At 39.6% G+C, this 19,041-nt stretch overlaps 1 protein-coding gene across 4 annotated transcripts in view; it reads right to left on the bottom strand.

Moving 5' to 3' along the window:
• The window catches only part of RAPGEF5 (Rap guanine nucleotide exchange factor 5), a 261,457-nt gene that overhangs the window by 75,600 nt on the left and 166,816 nt on the right, over window positions 1–19,041 (bottom strand). The gene's annotated exons all lie outside the window — the stretch shown is intronic.

The raw sequence follows: 19,041 nt of genomic DNA, 5'->3' as shown, positions 1-19,041 counted from the left end.
GGCGGGGGAAGGAGCTAACTAAAGCTGCACTTTCTAGAGTTGTTTTACAGTATCATCTCTTTAAAGATTCAAAACAAATTAGGAGTCTGGTCCAAAATCTCCCTCTAATAGTAAAGTATCCAGGCTCAAGTGCTATGAAAACTTAAATCATTAGAGAGACATAAATAGTTTAAAGGAAATAAAACAAAGTAGAAGTGGAATTCAGAGTTTATTTTGAAAACTACCTAAACAATTTAGAAACTGCAAAGTTCAAAGTTTCAGAAAGTACAAATATTAATTACATGTATACTATATTCTCTTTTACCTGGTAGATGTTTACTAAACACTCTATTAAAGTTGAAAAATCATTAAAAAAATACATTATTTAAACAATAAGACAGTGAGTAAGCCATATTCAGTAGCTGTAATCACCCTTACTTTAAAAGGCAGGCAAGGAAAAAAAAAAAAACTACCCATTCCATCATTTCAGTTCAATTTTTTTTTCAGACATGAGATGGCCTTCAAATTTATCATGTACTTGTTCTGCCAGAACATAAGCAAAAATGGATCTCTAGTTAGAATCTCATCTAGGCTGAAATTTGGATGTCATGGGTGAGTGCACAGACTTTCTTCACCTCAGTCCCTTTTTAAAAAGGAGAGATGGCTGAACCATCATTCATTTCTGCATACACAGCTTCCACAGCCAGAGCGAGTGTGGCCCGCTGACGTGGCTCAGTCACAGAGGACAGCTTTGCTGCTGACCCAGCAGGCTGGCCTCAGACTCTAAGAGCCATAAACACTTCCAGAGTGTTTAGTGTGAAATTCTTTCAATGTGTAACACCCAGTAAGCATAAGGTAGCCCGGGAAAAAAGAACTATAAGATTCATGTCAGAAAATCTAGCTTCCCTATTTCTGAGGATTTGAGCAAAAGATTAAAGCAAGAAAAGTTGAGAGTAAGTAGGTTTCACTTTAAAAACGGTATCACCTCTAAAAAGCGTTCTACATGCTTAGGGTTCCTAGCACATTTACCCTAATGATAGTAAATCCTACCTACCTAGGCTCAGGTACTAACATTAAAGGGGTTATTCCCATCCCCAACAGAGAAAAAAATACCCACTGTGCCTTATTAATTGGTTCTACAGCCTAATCAGAGATGTCGATGTATTTTATTCACCTTTCATAAGAGTAGGAAGGTACTAATCTTGCCCTACTTGCCAGCCAAATCAGTAATAAAATTGTGATTTTACCTCCCAGTATTCTGTTTCCTAAGAAAATGTAATAAGCTAATCATTTAAGTCCTCCAGGATTTCCTTAAAAACAAAAAATATTTGTCATTCTAAATGGCAATATAATTTTATGATCATTCATTTTTAATCTTTTAGTGGTAAATAATTTCACTATGTAAAATCGATGTATTACATTTCAGCAAGGTCAGAAGCGCGCAGTTACTGTGGCAATTAATGCTGGATATTCATTGTTAAACTCCCTGGGGACGACAGTGGGACTCCCGTAACATGAATACCAATGTGTAATTGCTATCTTTCATTTCTCCAAAGGGGTTCTTTTGTTATCCATGTGGCTGAAGTGAAATAAGGTGGCTGAAGAGAAGTGCATACATTGACCGAAAAAAAAAAAAAGCAGAATGAGGGTCTGGGATGCTGAGACACACAGAACAAACAAATAAGTCTGTTCTCTGAAAGGACAAACATCTTTCCCTTAAATCATGCGCCAATACTCATATGAGCTTGCTGTCATTCTGAAGCACGTTTTACATTCTATGTGCATGTGATATATGGCATTATTAACTTCCACAGGCCATGCACATACATATGGATGGGAAGGGCTTCTCTAATGCCTGTGTAACTAATATGTATTACATGGCTGTGCACACAGCAGCCACACTCTGCCGGGCAAGGGAAGAGCTGAATTATATTGATGTGCTATCAATAGCATTTATGTCATTGTGATAGTTTTCCATTTTGAAGACCTGTTAAAAATGAAGAAGAGAAAAAGCAGAAAAATTAATGTATAAAGGGAAATATGTTATCTAAATTTGCCATAAAAACATAATAATCCTCTGTATTACATCTGGCTCTCAAGAAGGAAAGGTAATTTAATGTTTCCTGACCCAGGTATGCTTGACTAATTTCTCATCATGAGAAAGAACAGAATCATCATAGTTGAGGTTCTGGGTATAAAATTTTGTTCTTGTGTTTGCTTGGTTAAGATGAAAAGTATTAAGAGAACTAAAAACAGAAAATATATTCAATGACAAACAGTTCATAAAATGCAGGTAAAGTATTAAAACACTTAAGCGACATTCATTCAATAAATAGGGCTTCCTTTGCATAAGGCACTGTTCTAGATACCAAGTGGCAAGTGAAGATGAGTGAGGCAAGTATCCTGCTCTTAACTGACAAGTTAATAGGCTCCATGACAACATAAATATAACAGGGTGACCACCCTAAGATATGGCCAAATGCAAGAGACAGTGCAAAAGTAGAATCCATGGGATCTGACAATCAAAGATAACTATGGGTGACGGAGAGAATGGAAATACCATTAAACAGGGGAGAAAGTCTATGAAGGAGTGATTCTAGGGAGACCGATGCTTCTGATTTTAAATATTGACAATTCGGACTAAGACAGCCTGCCTGCCATACATGTTTAGCAAGCAGTTAGAAATAACGAACTAGGCCTCCTCTAGACAAAGGTCAAGGGAAGAGACAAATTTAAGAATTACTTAAGCTTTGGTAGTGGATGAGATTGTTAAGCAGCAGCAGGAAAGAGGCAGACTATGAACACTGGGGATTAAAGGAACTAAAAGCAGAGTAAGGGGAAGAAGTAAAGAGGGAGAATATTAGAGAAATGGGGGAACCTACTTACAGAGAGACCATGAAGACCACCACCAAGATGAGCCGGGAGGAGAGCCAGGAGAGCCAGGAGAGCGCTGTATTAGGAGACCCCAGGAGAAAGCCTGCCTGACACTAACGTTTACAAAGATGGTAAATCTAAGAAAAAGTGATGAGGAGGTCACTTTAGGTCAAATGTGTTCAACTGTGAGTGAACAAGGAGGAAGAGAAGACTACATCTTGGAAATTTCCTTATAAAGGAAAGAAGTCAGCTTGAAGAGGCCCATTCCTCTAAAATCAAACCTGTCTGAAGCAGCCAGTACCAGAGAACCTTTCAGATGGCAAATGCTGAGAATCATCTAGCTCAACCCCACGACATTCGAGAAGTCATACAAGCAGCAGAACTGCCAATGCTGTTTGCCTTTAGGTTTGTGAACACTAACTGAAGATGCATTTGTGGCTAGTAGCTTGTTATACCTCTTTTCATCTCACAATTTTCTTGGCCTATTATTTATCCCAGAAAGTTCACTTCAAGAATCACCTCCTCCAGGTAGCCCTCTGGCCTTCAGTTTGATCTTGTTGGCCCTTCTGTGTGACCTCACAGCACCACATGTATCCCTCTAACTCAGCACTCTGAGGAGCACTTACTGATGCACTTTCTGTCCCTGCCTTGCCCAAGCTCACTTGTGGGCGAGTACCCTATCTTCTTTCACTTTGAATTCCCAACAATTAACCAGGTATTGACATTTCACAGACACTCAATGAACATTTACTGAATACGTTTATAAACAAAAGGATGAATGAATGCATGTGCATTTTAAACTGGAGGTTTAGAGAGCAACACATTAAATCTCATTTTTCTTTTTTGGGGGGGTGGGGGGACATTCTCACTCTGTCACTCAGGCTGGAGTGCAGGAGAACAATCTCAACTCACTGCCACCTCTGCCTCTTGGACTCAAGTGATCCTCCCACTTCAGCATCATGAGTAGCTGGAAGTACAGGCGCCAACCATGCCCAGCTAATTTTTTATTTTATTTTTTTGTAGAGACAGGGTTTCACCTTGTTGCCTATGCTGGTCTTGAACTCCTGAGCTCAGGCAATCTGCCCGTGTCAGTCTCCCAAAGAACACCTTAAATCTCTGAATATATTTCACTTGCTGAATTGTGATAGAGCTCAGAGAATGGACATTTTGCTGAGAGGTGCTCTTCCTAAGGAGGGATCGTCAAACTCTGCTGGTGGTCATCAAACTCTGCAGGGCACTGGCCTTCCCTGCTCTGCATCCTGACCATCAGCTTAGCTAAGGCACTCAAACAGACAGTGCTAACCTGAGAAGAACAGCTGGCATGCTTGTTAAATTGGACAATGGCAAAGCAAGACAAGGAGTTACATATCAGATCAGAACCACCTGCTCTAATTCAGGATCTTAGCCTGAGAGTGGCTTATGTCAGACAGCACTGAGCCTTGGCCACTACTTAATATATGAAAAGTATTTTGTGAAGTATAAAACATCATGCAATTATTAGTTACTGGACCATTAATAGCTAATATAATTTTATTCCATAGTGGCAGAGGTAACGACAACTCAAAAACTAAGGAGACAACATTGCCATATGCAACAAACAGCACCACTAGGAATGGGCAACTGGGGAGGAATCAGCCACCACTAGGCAGATAAACCTGTAACAATTAACAGTAACTGAGGGCTTACTGTACCACAGGCAAAGCTAAGAGCTGAAGATCCACTATCTTACCTAATCACTATAAGGATCCTACGAGATTAATGCTATGAAAATTCCTATTTTACAAATGGAGACAGGAGCCCAGAGATTAAATAAGAAAGATCACAGAGCAAAGTTGAGATTGAACCCAGATAGGCTAGATGCGAGCACTCTTAACCAGAACCACAAATGTCCCCTAAGATGGCCAGTGCTCTATATTATAGATGACAATTATCAAAGATGCCACTTTCCCTCGTGCTGACTGCCAGTGCAGGGCAGTTGTTGGTGGGTCAGTCAACAGGGGTGTCTAGGCCAAAGTCAGGGTCAAAAGCTCGAGCTAGCATAGCCAGTTTTTAGTTCTAGATGGCCTGTCTGGTTTGGGAAAAGTATACAAGGGCTTCCATTCCAAGAGAGGAAGAGAGCTGGCAGGAGCCGAGTGCAGTGGTGTGACCACAGCTCAACCAGCTCAGATCAGGCAGCGCTCGAGACCCTGCAAGGGGAAAATGAAGTGCCGACCAGACCCGAGGCAGGGACCAAGGCAGAAACAGAGTTAAACAGGGCAGGGACTGGCTTTAGAGGAAGGCGATGTTTGTGGGCACCTATGTCTATGCAACTTGGGACACAGAGACATGCAGGTTAAGGCTGGTGGAGGTGGGGCTCCCGGTATGTAAGCTGCCTTGGGCCTGCTGGGGGACATGAATTACACTTTAACATGGTTAATTTTATGTTATGTAAATTTTACCTTAAAATTGAAGAAAAAAAAAAAGAACTCAGCAGAGATGAGTCTGTGGACACAGATTTGTTGGCCAGGGGCCACGTGAATCTGCCCCAAGGAGCCACAAGGAGCTCTGAGAAATATGTCCTGAGAGGTACAGTTTAGGTAGCCAGAGGTCCAAGAAAGAAGAGTTCAGGAGGATAAGTAGCAGCAGGTTATTTCCACTTTCCAAGCCACTCTGCCCTGTGGGAGAGGAAGCCCTGGAATTACTCATGATGTTCTAGAAAGGTGACTTTCCACTAGTGGGTGATGAGATAAAAGTGGCTGATTGTGGACCAATTTAAAGAAGTGCTAACAGCAGAAATGGACCCAGCTCTCTCCCAGGATGAAGCAGAGTGTGTCAACATATCATAAAAAAATGAAGATGATTCTGGATTGAGGGTCAGGGCCGTGCTCTGCACACTTTCCAACATAAAGATCCTATAAAATTATTCTTGATTCCACTTTTCTCACAGAAGCCCAAAGTGTTGGCTCTCCTAAATAGAAAGAACGCACATGATTTAGCAGTTAGGTATCTCTTCCCATCTTGCACTATGGAAATTCACCTAAAGCCTAGCTGACCAAGCCATCAATGCCCACATCTGTTTCTGTTCTATAAATGTGGGTACAGCAGAATTAGAATGCTTATCTGAAAAGAAAATCTCCTCTAGCCAAAAAGAATTTTGTTGAGAACAACCCTTAGATAATTTGCTGAAAATATATCTCATGATTCTTTTTCTTATTAAAAAAAAAAGTAAACAGATGTTTTATAAAAAGGTCAAAAGAATATTGCTGGCAAGACAGAACTGATTAAGAGAGATTAAGTTAGCAGATGTATGTCAAGGTGAGCCGCTTAGACTCAGCCGACCACAAAGGAGCTGGCCTAACAAATACGTCTTTGTCCAGGATACTCTGGCAGAAGGAGAGCATTTAGACAATGATAATTAGTTCTTTCCTTTTTTTAATCCCACCCATATTGAGATTAATAACTCTAATGAAAGTCTAAATAAGATTAATAAAATTCATCATCCCAACATTTATAAAATCTAGGTAAAGCCTGACTTTTATAAATATTATGGAACTTGACCAAACTCCAACAGAAAACCAGTATGCATAACTAAACAGAAAGCTACTGGCTACTAGACAAAAACTTTATGTATTAAACCTCATTGCCTCTAGGAATATCATCATATAAAACAACTTATTTAATAACCCCCAAACCAGAGCAAGCCTGAGAATTTTATCTCAGGGCCAACTTCAGCCAGTTATTCTGCCCTACCGCACAGTAGGGCAGAAGCGATGGGATAGACTGTAGCATCTTGAAATATAAAGTCAATGCCTTTTTATTATGAATATATTTCAACATGCTGCGTTAGCTTGACAGATCATTCTGGATACTGGCAGGAAAAAGCACATTCAGCAAGGGTTTTGAAAGTGTTTAATGAAGGGGCTATTTACAGCTATGTAGGTAGGTTTGATGAAACTAAGCAAAAATGGTAAGAGATAACCAGGACTAGAAAAGAGGGAGATCTTAACTAGCCCTGGGCTGGAAGGGGTAAGAGGAGGTAAAAGTAAGTACTGGATCCCTTTGGGAGCTAGAGGCATAAGTGAAAAGCTACCAAGGAGGAGTCGTGGCCACTGCCAGAACTAAGGAGGAAGCTGGACAGAGGTGAGAGGAATACCCTGACCTCTCTCTCCTTCCTACTTCTGATCTCTTGCGATGCTTCCCATTGGCTGTATCCTATTCAGAGCAGAAGGACAAGAAATCCAGGGTGATGCATTCCACAGTGTGTGGTGAGGACTTGCTGTCCCAGCACAGGGCAGACGTGAGAATGGAGAAGCGGATGCAAACAGAGACAGCCCAGCATGCTTCATATTTCACAGTTTCCAGAGAAGCTTGTGTGAAGTTTTCATGAATTTAGACTACACCATATTGGTCATGTATTTCATCTTCCTGCTGTCCAGAAAACAACTCGAAAATCTAAAATCTTTAGGGTAGGGTGTGTTAGTTTTCCTACTTGACTGAATCCAATTTCTACATGCTTTATGGTCTTACCAGTCTTTCTTATCTAATGCCTACATTAGTTTACTGTAATTTAGCTTCCACAGCATGCTTCGCACTCTACACTTCCCATGTGACCTTTGAGAGTGGTCAGTCAGTCACACAGGTGTTACTGTTTATCATAAAAGCTTAAATTTTATTAAATCTTTTCCAGCAAGCTTCTAGTTCCAATATAAAAGTTCTTGGCTGGTGACCAGATTTGGGAGTGGAACAGAAGGTAGAAGAGGGAGAAGAAATGGCAGGGCCAGTTCCACTCTGATGATAGCTGCATGAGAACAGTGGATGGGTTGGTTTGGTTTTCTATCTCATCCCACCATCCAGAACAATGTCTGTTAAATGAATGGATGGCCTGGCGAATGATGGATAAGTGAACAGATACTGTAAATCAGAATGGCTCAAGGTCAAAAGAGGCAGAGGCTTAGACTCAGAGGAAATAAGTCCAGGGGGTAAGCTAGGATAGAAAAGGAAGATTCAAGCCTAAAGTCTGTGGAATGAAAGAACTAAATCTAGTCCATTGTAGCTAGGAACCAAAGCTGTAAAGTCAGATCTAGGCTAAGTCTGAGTAATGGGCATAGCTCTCTGACAGCACAGATAGAGCCTGATTCTGACTCCAGGGTCTTTGGAGCCAGTTCTCACCCAGGAAGACGTCCATCCTCAAAGGGCTGAGTTCACAGCTGCAGACAAGGCCTCAACCTATACTGAGAGGACATGGGTTACAGGGCTTGCCTTATCTAGAGTAAATCCTGGCAACCATCCAATAGCTGTTTTGCTGAGAGAATAAAAATATACTCACTCCCCAAACTCCAAAGTATCATCTAAAAAATAAGGCCATTATGCACCTTCCAGGACATTTAGGCACTAAAAAAGACAATGAAGGCCCACCATGGTCCCCTGCCACCCCAACTACAATTCAATCACCAATGACTAGATAAATCTAATTTGTTTAACAATTTACATGCCTTACCAAGAACCCTTCCACCAAGCCGCAACCCAGGGATATGGTCCATTTCTCTCTAGTTCATGGGTAATAACAAATTTTTAATAGCATAAAAATTACACTCAGTTGATGGCATCCCTTCAAAGAACTTATGGCCTGAATCAAATTAAACTGATAACCACCAAAGCAAAGACAGACCGGGTTCAAATCCTGGAGTTGCCATTTACTAGCTGAGTGGTCTATCTCTCTGAGCATCACTTTTCTTGCCTGTGAAATGGGATAATCCCTACCTTATAGACCCAATGAATACTGGACACAGAGAAAGCCCTCAATAAATAGAGGACAGAAAAATATGCAAGCTATATTGTAACTGTATACCATCCAAGTGTACTAACACTGAAGTATTACAAAATTGAATTTGCATCAGGGTCTTGCTAAAATTTTGTTTCTGTATGTATATATATAAATATCCAAATTTTAAAAACACACACAAACAACATCATAAAACTTTTCCTACTGCAATGCAAACTGCTGCCTATGGTGCTGTATGTGCCACTGAGAGGAGAAGGCATCACAGGAGTTAACTACAGAGTTCACGGAACCTGCAGAAACGGAGGTTCCAAGCCCCTCTGCCAGAGAAGGACTGATGATGATGAAATTGATCATTTTCATGGGCATGTAGAGCTGTTTCTTTCTGGCACTCGCCTCACCCCAAATCTCACTCGCCAAGAAGCGTACCACCTCTAGAGATCAAAAACTAAAAGAAGGGAGACAAGGAAGTCCAATTGTCTCTCTGACGCTTACATTTTTAAACCTAAAGTGTCAAAGAGTTAGCTAATGCTCTGTGGGCTCTTGGTTTTTGGTCAGGGTTACTGATGATCTGCAAAGGCACAGTTGCATCCTGCATTGTTGGCAGGACTGGAGTATAGACAGGATAAAACACGGCAGTAACAAACAAGGTGTGATGCCAGCCATGGTCACCTGAGGTGAGGCAGCTGGAATGCCACTGCTTTCTGCTGCTCCTCTGTTCCAGGTATGGTGGTTATTTCCTTCTGCAGAGACTCGGAGGTACATCCACTTGCCTGGTTAGAAGGCCTGAGGGAACAGGCGAAGGGTCAGCCAAACTGGGAAACCGCTGAGATTTTCTGAGCCACTTACCACCTGCATGCTGTGGACTAGGGCTCTTCAGCAGTGCCTCAGTTCCCTGCAACTAAGCAGCCTGGGTCAATGGGCAACTGAGGGCATGGCACTGTGTGCACACCCGACCTGATAGAGGCCTATTTGTGAGCACGTCAGAAGAAATGAGGATCTTTCAGAAATCTAAATTAGATCCTTAAGCATTTCTTGAAATGTAGAAGAAGAAAGGGGAAAAAAATGCCAGTGACCAGAATCACTGCTTTTCACTAGCAGCCCAAAGATAGGACAGAAACCTACACTAAGTTATGATTAAAGTTTCTACATTCTGGTTGCAGATATATTTGTCCCATGGGGTTTAAATAATCCATGGAAGCAGTTTTACAGAAGTCTTTACAACTGAATAACAAGAGAATAACATGACTTTTCAGAGCAGCATGAAATAGCTAGCCCTGACTGGTTCCTATGGCCTTGACTTCTCCTTTCAAATTCCTCCCATAGGATCTCAAACTGAGTTGTGTTTCATACCTCTGACTCAGTGAGGAACTAATTCATAAACAGAAATTATTTGAAAAAGCTAGTTCTTATCGCTGAGTAGACTCAGCAGAAGTATTCTTCAAACTTAAAAAGGAAATAAACCCTAAAAGATTGAAAGGCTTCAAGCCAAGGAACTCTATCACTCTTCCCAAATTTCCTGTGTGTGTCAATGTGCATCTGCATGTGTGTACATGAGGATATTCTTTGTGTGTGCGTGCATGCATGCACGTGGAACTTCTGCAAGGGCAAAGCAGCAATCAGAAGGGGAGTTCCAGTATTTACGCAAGTTATGGAATGAAAAATTCCTAGCTAGTATAGCAGCTGCCAGATCACATGGAATGGGAGTGAGGAGATACAAAGCCTCTTAAGTAAACACTCTTGTTTTTTCATGTTTTGTACATTCCTTGGTGTTTTTAGGGAGGCACGCCTTTAGTCTCTGCTGTAACCATCTCAGAAACTTCATTCCACAGTTTGAAACAAGGTTGGGTGAAAGGTAGACAAAGTGTCACTTTTGGTGCTCAGAACAGTAACGGGAAGTTGGCATTGAAAACAGGTTAAGAGAATTTAAAATGTAATGATGTATTGCTAAAATGATTTGAGAGGCAAGCAAAAAAAAAAAAAAAAACAGAAGGTAAAAAGGAATAGAGAAGGTTAAAATAAGACAAAGATAAATTTGCTTGCAAAGTAGCAATTATCTCCTGCCTTTTTTCCTAAGGGAGGAGATAGGTGTACAGGGAAGGACAGACTGGGGGAACAAAAGAGGAATTACTATTTAAGTGAGGAATTAGTATTGAAGTGATACCACATACACAAAACAAATTCTCTTTTCCTGAATATTAATATGCACCTGGAATGCCAAAGAAGGTCGAAATCCTCAAAAACCTGCCCAGGTAAGATCTTTGCTCCATAACCTATGACCCATTAAAGTCTGTATCTACTCTTCACGAAGCATGGATTCTTCCAAAGACTTTTCTATATTACAAAGTGACTATTGGTTATGAACCTCCCTGCCTTTTCTGCTTGTCATTTCCAGGTGAATTCTCCAAGGTAGAAAACTTCTAATTTAAAACTTTAAATATCCAATGAACTGGAATCCTGAAGCTGGAACAACTTCGGATTTTCACAGATTTGATGTGAAGTGCTTGACTGTGGGAAACATTTCAAACCACCCACAGTGTCCTTCTCTGTCAGCTCCAGTTCCACAAACTGAAATCTTAGTGCTGAACACTAGGGATAAAAGTCCAATCAAATAAAATCTAGGAATGTTCTCAAAGAGTACATTTTTCACGTGGGAGATAGACATGTAACAGACAAAAATTTGCATGTTTTAAAAACAGTGATTTGGAGCTAGGCTGCGGGTAGCGGCTAGCTAATGAACCTAGCCAACATCAAGAACTAGGGTACTTTCTTGGTATTTCTAAGGGTTCAAGGCAATAAGACCTAGCATTTCCTTCGTTGTTGAGATTTGGGAATTCCAGATTTTGATCCTTCTCAGAACATTCTGATCTCAGGAAAACAATTCCAAATATTTAATGACTTGACTTGAAATATCATTTTAATGTCCTGATAACAGACACTTCTAGCCGGATATGCTAGATTAGCCATCTGTCCTTTATCAGCACCATTCCACAGAGTAAGTTTTTAGAAGTTCTACCCACTGGAGTATTTTTAGAACATAAAAGAACAGAATGATTCTTGGCATTGATAGACATATTCGATCAGAGTGAAAAAAGAGCTATTCAGAACTTCCTGAGTAATCAATTGGTATCCTTTATAAAATGGTGACATTTTCCCAGAAAGAGTCCAACACTCAAATGCATGGATATTGCTGAATTTTGGGGGAAGGGTGTCTTCAAGTTAAGAAAGGAATTTTAGCGCCAGAAGAAATCTTAGACCTCTAATATCCTGATTTATTAGATGAGAAGACTGAAGCTCAGAGAGCTTCTGTAAAGTGATTTACTAAATCAGTACTCAACATATTAACTTGGGAGGTAGTTTGTTCATCACAGAATTTCAATTCTCTCAAAATAAAATGAATTTCTTTGATGCTAGTAATAAAATAGAGTAAAGTAATAAGAAAAATTATACATGTGATACTTGATCAAGAAATCTTACATTACAAAAATAAATCACAGCTATATTAAAAATCCAAGTGAGGCCAATCTCAGTGGCTCATGCTTTTAGTCCTGGTGCTTTAGGAGGCCGAGCTGGGAGGATTTCTAGAGCTAAGGAGTTGGAGACCAGCCTGGGCAACATAATGAGGCCTTGTCTTTACAAAAACATCAGACAATTAGCTGGGTGTGGTGGTACATGCCTGTAGTCCCAGCTACTCTGGAGGCTGAGGTGGGAGGATTGTGGCTGTAGTGAGTTCTGATCTTTCTGTCACACTCCAGCCTGGGCAACAGAGTGAGACCCATGTATCAAGAAAAACAAAATCTGAGTGAAAAGTGCAATTCCAAAAGAAATTTAAAAATATAATATAAAATGAGGAAGGGATTTCTTATCTTAAAGACAATTTAAAAAATAAAAAAAGTATTAACAGTTTCAGTTGTATGTATAAAATAACTAGGAAACTAAGGAGAAAACAAACTTAGGGAAACAATATGACAAAATTTTATATCCTTCATATATAAAGAACTTATCCAAATAAATAAGAAAATTTCAGTGATAAAAATGAGAAAGGAGAAAAATAAATTACAGAAGAAAGAGAAATAGGTTGATATAAGTTGCAAATATTCAACTTCACTAGAAATGCAAATTTGAACAAAACAGTATTTTCCGCCCTCTCCCCTGCCCCACCATCAACCTGACAAAGACACATAGTTTCTACTTCTCAAAATTATAATACTCAATGAAGGCGAAGGCTAGGAAGAAGGGATTACAAAACAAGTAATTTCATATATTGCTGATTGAGCAAAAACATAAAAGATATTAGTGCAATTTACAAGTGCTAATTATGCTGCTGGAAATTTATACTTAAGAATATGAATTTAGGTTTTTGGAGAGTTATGTGTTACAGTTTATAATAGCAAAATTCCCCCAAATGGAAGGGTGGCTAACTAAAGCACATTATGAAAATATGAGGAAAGCCTGAGAATACAAAGATTGGGGACAGCAAGAGGGTAGTGGAGGAACAGTGGTTTATGATTAAATTTTTATTCTCTTCCTTGTAGCTTTCTATCATTTCTAAGTTCTCTATGAAGGGCACATATTACTTCTACAGTAGTAGAACAACTTTAAACAAAAAATCTTTAGCACAACTGTGATATAAATTCTATCAAGTTGCCTGTTACTTTACTCCGGACTGTTAAAACACCTGTAAACCTCTTCCAGATGAAACTTGTTTTCAAAAACAAATTCAATCAGTGAAACAGGCCAAGGACTATGTATAATATACTACATTTTTTTGGAAAGTATATTTTATAGCTAGAAAATGGGGAAGGGAATGAATTGTAAACTCCAATATGCAACCTCCTTTAGATTTGAGATTTATATAATCTTTGTCATTTATGATTTGTGTCCTGACCTGGCCATAACCCAGGAAGTAAAGAAGATGATGCTTAATTTAGCAAATCCCTTACAGGAATGTGAGAAAACAATTTTCTGGAAACAAACACTTTATTCAAAGTGCACTCTTTCCTCCCATCTGGAATCCTTTTCTGGCCTTCTCTTCTGTGTGTTTTGCCCTTTTTCTTTACTCTCCTGTGTGAGTTTTCACATGCTTCTGTCTTATTAAATGTTGGTATCTTTGGGGTTCACATCACACCTTGCTCATTTCTGTCTCTGTTCTATTTCATGTGATGTCTTGCTCATAGTTGCTCAACAAATGCTTTTCTCAGTGAATGAAGGTAAGAGCAAATTACTCTTAGCCAGATGTTTTAAAATTTTGCTCTACCTATAAAAAAAGGTTGCACTAACATTAAAATTATTTAGGCCATCAACAAAGTCAACTTTATGTATTGTCACTAAATGACTGGTGGCAACAAGCTAAGCAGCTATTTGGTTGTCTTCCATCTTCACTAGTATAACTCTTTCAAAAAAATCTCTGAGTTCAAATGCAGGAATCTGATTTCAGCTGCTAATGGTGGAGAAACTAAGTGTCTGAGGTGATAAGACACTTAAGAGTTGGGCAGCACAGACCATAAGGGATGATCATAAGGGATGCTGGCCTTGGTTTGAAGTGCAATAACCAATGTGACCAAAATCCCTGTATCTCTGGCTCATTACATTCAGCAAAGGAATAATTCCCTTCACTATGTCTTCCACAGACCTGTGTTGCCCAACTCTTCTTTTTTTTTTTTATAGGGTCCCCTAGACTGAGATGTCTATAGCCTACTATCATCTATCACTCAGAAGGAAAAGCCACCATTTCTTACTTCTCTAGTCTGGATTGAAGCAATCTAAAAACTTAGGTGTGGACCAAAATGAGACCAACAAGACACTCTCTCACTACATTCTTCCCCAAAGGTTCTGGACTAGCCAGATGTGGAACATAAAGTAGAAGTCAAGCTAAGATGCAAAAATCGCAAACCACAAAGGGTGGGGCACCAATAAGCAGCTGCAGATGCTGACGGTACCTACAGCCACTCTGATTGTCATTAATAAGGTTCTTTCCAGGGTGTGGTGAATTTTCTCAGGTCTGTGCATATCTCCTCTATATGCCAAGATTATGAGTAATACTTTAGTATTACTAAAGGAACTTAAATTAAAGACAGGAATTAAGATTTACTGACCTGGGATGGAAATAGGATCTACTGAAAATTGAGATAAAGGTCAGATGTGATTGCCAAATTATAATGGAAACAGCATTTAATAGTTCAACAAGTCATGAAAGGCTTCTGTGCGCAAACATCTGGCATTCAAGTATATTCCATAAAGAGTTTCTTTTCTCAGATTTTAAGGAATAGGCAGAATTCTGCCTTGTCCAAGATCAAGATCCTTTTCTTGGCTTATCTCTTAATCACAAACCTGTAGGTATAAATCAATACCAACTTGGGCTGTGTGTGCTCTCCATTTCCTACAGTTTTACTCACATATCTTTTAAAATTCAACTCATACATATTATTAGAGAGGACAGTATTATCTCTGTAGCTTCAACTGTCCTCCCCGACCATGTTTTTAGAGTTATACCTCAGTCTTGTTCTAACACTGAGATAATTTTTAGACATGTGTTTCCCAATGGGTGTTTAATGAAAATAACTGAATGATCCCATTTATTTTTTTGCAAGCCAAATTGTGCCCGCTTTCATGAGTCACTACTTTTCTGATAGGCTAACTGCTAATAGGTAGGAGAGGAGCAGTTGAAAAGAAGTGTGGTATTAGGGCAAGGGTCATGTCAATCAGCCCAGCCTCACTTTAGGGCCCCACAAACTCTAACTTCAGAAAGACAAAGAGATAAAAGCACAAAGGTTGAATTAAGAAGTTCTCTAACAAACTAAAGAATTATAATTGTGTTAATAAATCATTAACAAAATTGCTTCTGATTACAGAGGCTAAAAGGTATGAACTTTTACTAGAAGAATATTATCAATGGAAATGTTTTAACATTTTCTTGTTACTTATGCACTTTCAACATAACTAATGGTCATAGAATATACTTTGCCCATTTTGGTGGAAACTGCTTATAATCTTATTTAGCAGGTGTCAGTTTTCTGAATAAAGTTTTTCTCCCCAAGTCATTAAGATATCTAAAGCCAGCCTGCCTTCCTGCCTGCCTGCCTTCCTTCCTTCCTTCCTTCCTTCCTTCCTTCCTTCCCTCCCTCCCTCTCTCTCTCTTTCTTTCTCTCTCTTGTTTGTTCACTGCAACCTCTGCCTCCCAGTTCTAATGATTCTCCCTCAGCCTCCTGAGCAGCTGGGACTACAGGTGTGTGCCACCATGCCCAGCTAATTTTTTGTATTTTTAGTAGAGATGGGGTGGCTCTCTCTTTTGTTCCATGTTGGCCAGGATGGTCTCAATCTCTTGATGTTGTGATCCACTCGCCCCAGACACTCAAAGTGCTGGAATTATAGGCGTGAGCCACCATGCCCGGCTAATATCTAAAAATCTTTCTAATGCCTATGACTCTCAGAGGAAAACTCCAGACTACTCAGATTAATGGTGAAAAATAAGGCATCATCACAACATCCCAATGTGTAATAACGGTAAGCTGATGGAGCAGAGAGAAAGTGATAGCATCCATCAACCATAAAACTCACTTTGGGATTTTATTATGCATTGTGCCATTTGGGGAATGTTAGAATTCTTTATTCATAGGGGTGTCAACATAAAGCTTGTTCTACTTCTATAAATCCAAACCAAGGCAAGATCATGGAAGGTTTTAGGAACTATCTGTATGAAGCACCACTCTCTCCCCTCTTTGACAGCAGATGGCAAAAATTTTACCTTGACACATTCCACCCCCAGTCCCACCTCTGAGGTCACCCAGATATACTGGAATGACTCATATTTTTTAGCCTTCTTGTGAATCCATACCTCCAAGCCACTTTCTGACATTTTAATTGTCTCATTATCACCATTATTCTCTCCATCATGTGTTTCTTGGATCTTGAGGTGCCCCTAATCCTTTACTCTGACTCACTTTGCCTCAGTCATGCCCAGTCATTCCTGGAACCTGAACAAAGAGGATATTTACAAGGATTTGTTAAAATGGTTGAGTCTTGTTCACTTACTTATGTATAAATGTGCAATAAATGAACATACATGCCATATCTTATTTCTCTATTTTTTTAATGTAGGAGGGAAATGCTGGAAAAAGGGGGAGAAACTGCAAAATTCAAAAACCTAGTCCAGCTAAAACTAAGAACTGCAACATTGACCTCTTCAGACCAAAATAATCATCCTTTTTGCTTCAAAAATAGAGCAGATAATTTTATGACAAAAAATAAAGACAAATTTTATGTAACAGCAAATAAGAGCTTGGTCTCGTTTTAAGTAAAATATGCATATTTAACATGATTTATTAGAAAAAATGTACTGTACATTTGCCCACAGTCTGTTATGTTATGTTATGATATTTTCAGTGATCTTCTATTTTTGTAATCTTAAAACAACATTTAGGACTCCTGGATGCCAGATGGAATTTTTCCTTTCCACCCACTTCCCACTGCAAAAGCAAAAAAGGTTCTTTGCATCCTACGTGGAAATCTTTTATAAATTCCTTTTCCTCATCTTTAGCAACCAAAGTATATGAATGACTCAAAAATCACCAAACTTTGGCTCAATCAGTATGAGGCAAATATATAGCACAGTAACTTGTATGTAAAGTGAACATATCTGCCTGCATGATGTTTATTAAAAAAGGTATTCACACTATATGTGTAAGCAAAATTCATTTCAAAAAAACAGGACTGACTCCACGCCAACTTTTTAAAGAAAAATGATGATATAACAGTATATTTTAGGGAAAACATAATAAATTAGAAGTGAACATCACTGGACATTCTGTCTTCACTGGAACTGAAGTCCCCTGACTTGCAAATCCTTTGCATGTATGCTGGTTACTGTTTAATGTGAAATTGACAGAGTGGACGGTGAGGAAAGGGGGACCAGAAAGCTTTGAAGGAGTGAGTGTGACCTATTCCCCTCCTTCAAATCCATCCCCACACTGCAGCAGAGGAATCTGAAAAATTTGAATCTAATTATTTGCTTAACTTGTACATGCTTAAATTCTACACAAGAGCTTGCTATTGCTCTTAGCACATTATGTTTGGTTAAACCCACAGGTCCCGCATCCTCCAGCTCCTGCACCTTCTTCACCTGGCCCTGCCTCTTCCATCCACAGCATCCAGTCCACACTTAGGCTCCAGCTGGTTGGTTCTGCTTCTAGAGCTGCCTCTCTTCTGCACACCAGGCCCCTTGTGTTATCACAGGTGTTCTTTCCTCTGCCTGGAATACCCATCCCTCCTCACTTTTCATAGTTCTCCTGACCCTTCAGATTCTGTCTCTCTCTCTCTCTCTCTCTCTCTCTCTCCCTCTCTCTCAGGGAAATGTGCGTGACTCCCTAGACTAGCCAAGGTCCCTGTTAAACACTTGCACAGCACTTGGATGCTGATTACACAGGTAAGCTGTGAATTCAGTCTCTGAGTTTCTCTCAGAGCATCAGCTCATGAGGTCAGAGGTGTATCAGGGCAGTCCTTCTGGAACCAAGGCACATTATAAGTTGCTACCTATGTTTCTCTACTTCTTGCTATCTCTTCTTTTTATTTTTCTAAACCTTGGTAGTACACAGTTATCATGAACGACTCTCCATCTGTCTGTGCATCCTTTCCCTAAACTTTTTGTCTTAAAGCACTCATTATAAACCCAAATAAAACCAGACTGCCAAAAGTTGCTAGTGTCGCCTGATCAGACACCAGTCTATATGGTAGTAACATTGTTATATTAATGCAGATCAGGCCTTGATGGGGGTAGAGAAGAAAAGAATATAAGGTCATCTGGGGTCTGGAATGAGATACATCACTGGGGGAGGAGGGTGAGGGCAAAAAAACAACGAAAAAATAACCTGTTTTTCAATACTTCAATAATTTCTCAACCATATTGCAGATGATATGGCTATTTTAATTGTACAAGAATAAGAACCTAATAAAGTTAGGAGCAGCATCTGTACAGCAGGAAATAAAAAGACCCTTTGCTAACATGAGTTTGATAAATCATACTGAGCCAGTATCCACGTTCTTAATTGGGCCTTTTAAACTTGAGCCTTAAAAAAAAATAGCATAATGACAAATTCTTCTCTTTTCAAAACGCTCAACTAATTTTTAAAAAATGTTAGGACTTGTAGTGGGCTTCTTGCAAGAACCTAAAAATACAGCTAATGAGCAGATGGCTCCACCAGACAGCAGGAGCACACCACTGACTTTCACTAGCAGTTAACTGCTATGTTTCTGGAGCAAAAGCTAGAATTTAAAGAGCACACGCAGTGAACCAAACTTGTAAACCTTGCTCCTAAGTAAATGAGAAGAGCACGGTTTGCTGCAGTTGTGAAATGTGTTTGCCAGATTTTACTTTCTTCTAAATGTCTTATTTAGACACTTCATTAAATGCTGTCTTGAACGGTTAACTGTTTTCC

Source organism: Callithrix jacchus, chromosome 11 (assembly GCF_049354715.1).
Source record: "Callithrix jacchus isolate 240 chromosome 11, calJac240_pri, whole genome shotgun sequence".
NCBI lineage: Eukaryota > Metazoa > Chordata > Mammalia > Primates > Cebidae > Callithrix > Callithrix jacchus.
The sequence above is the reverse complement of the archived record's forward strand: the minus strand, read 5'-3'. Positions and strand labels throughout refer to the sequence as shown.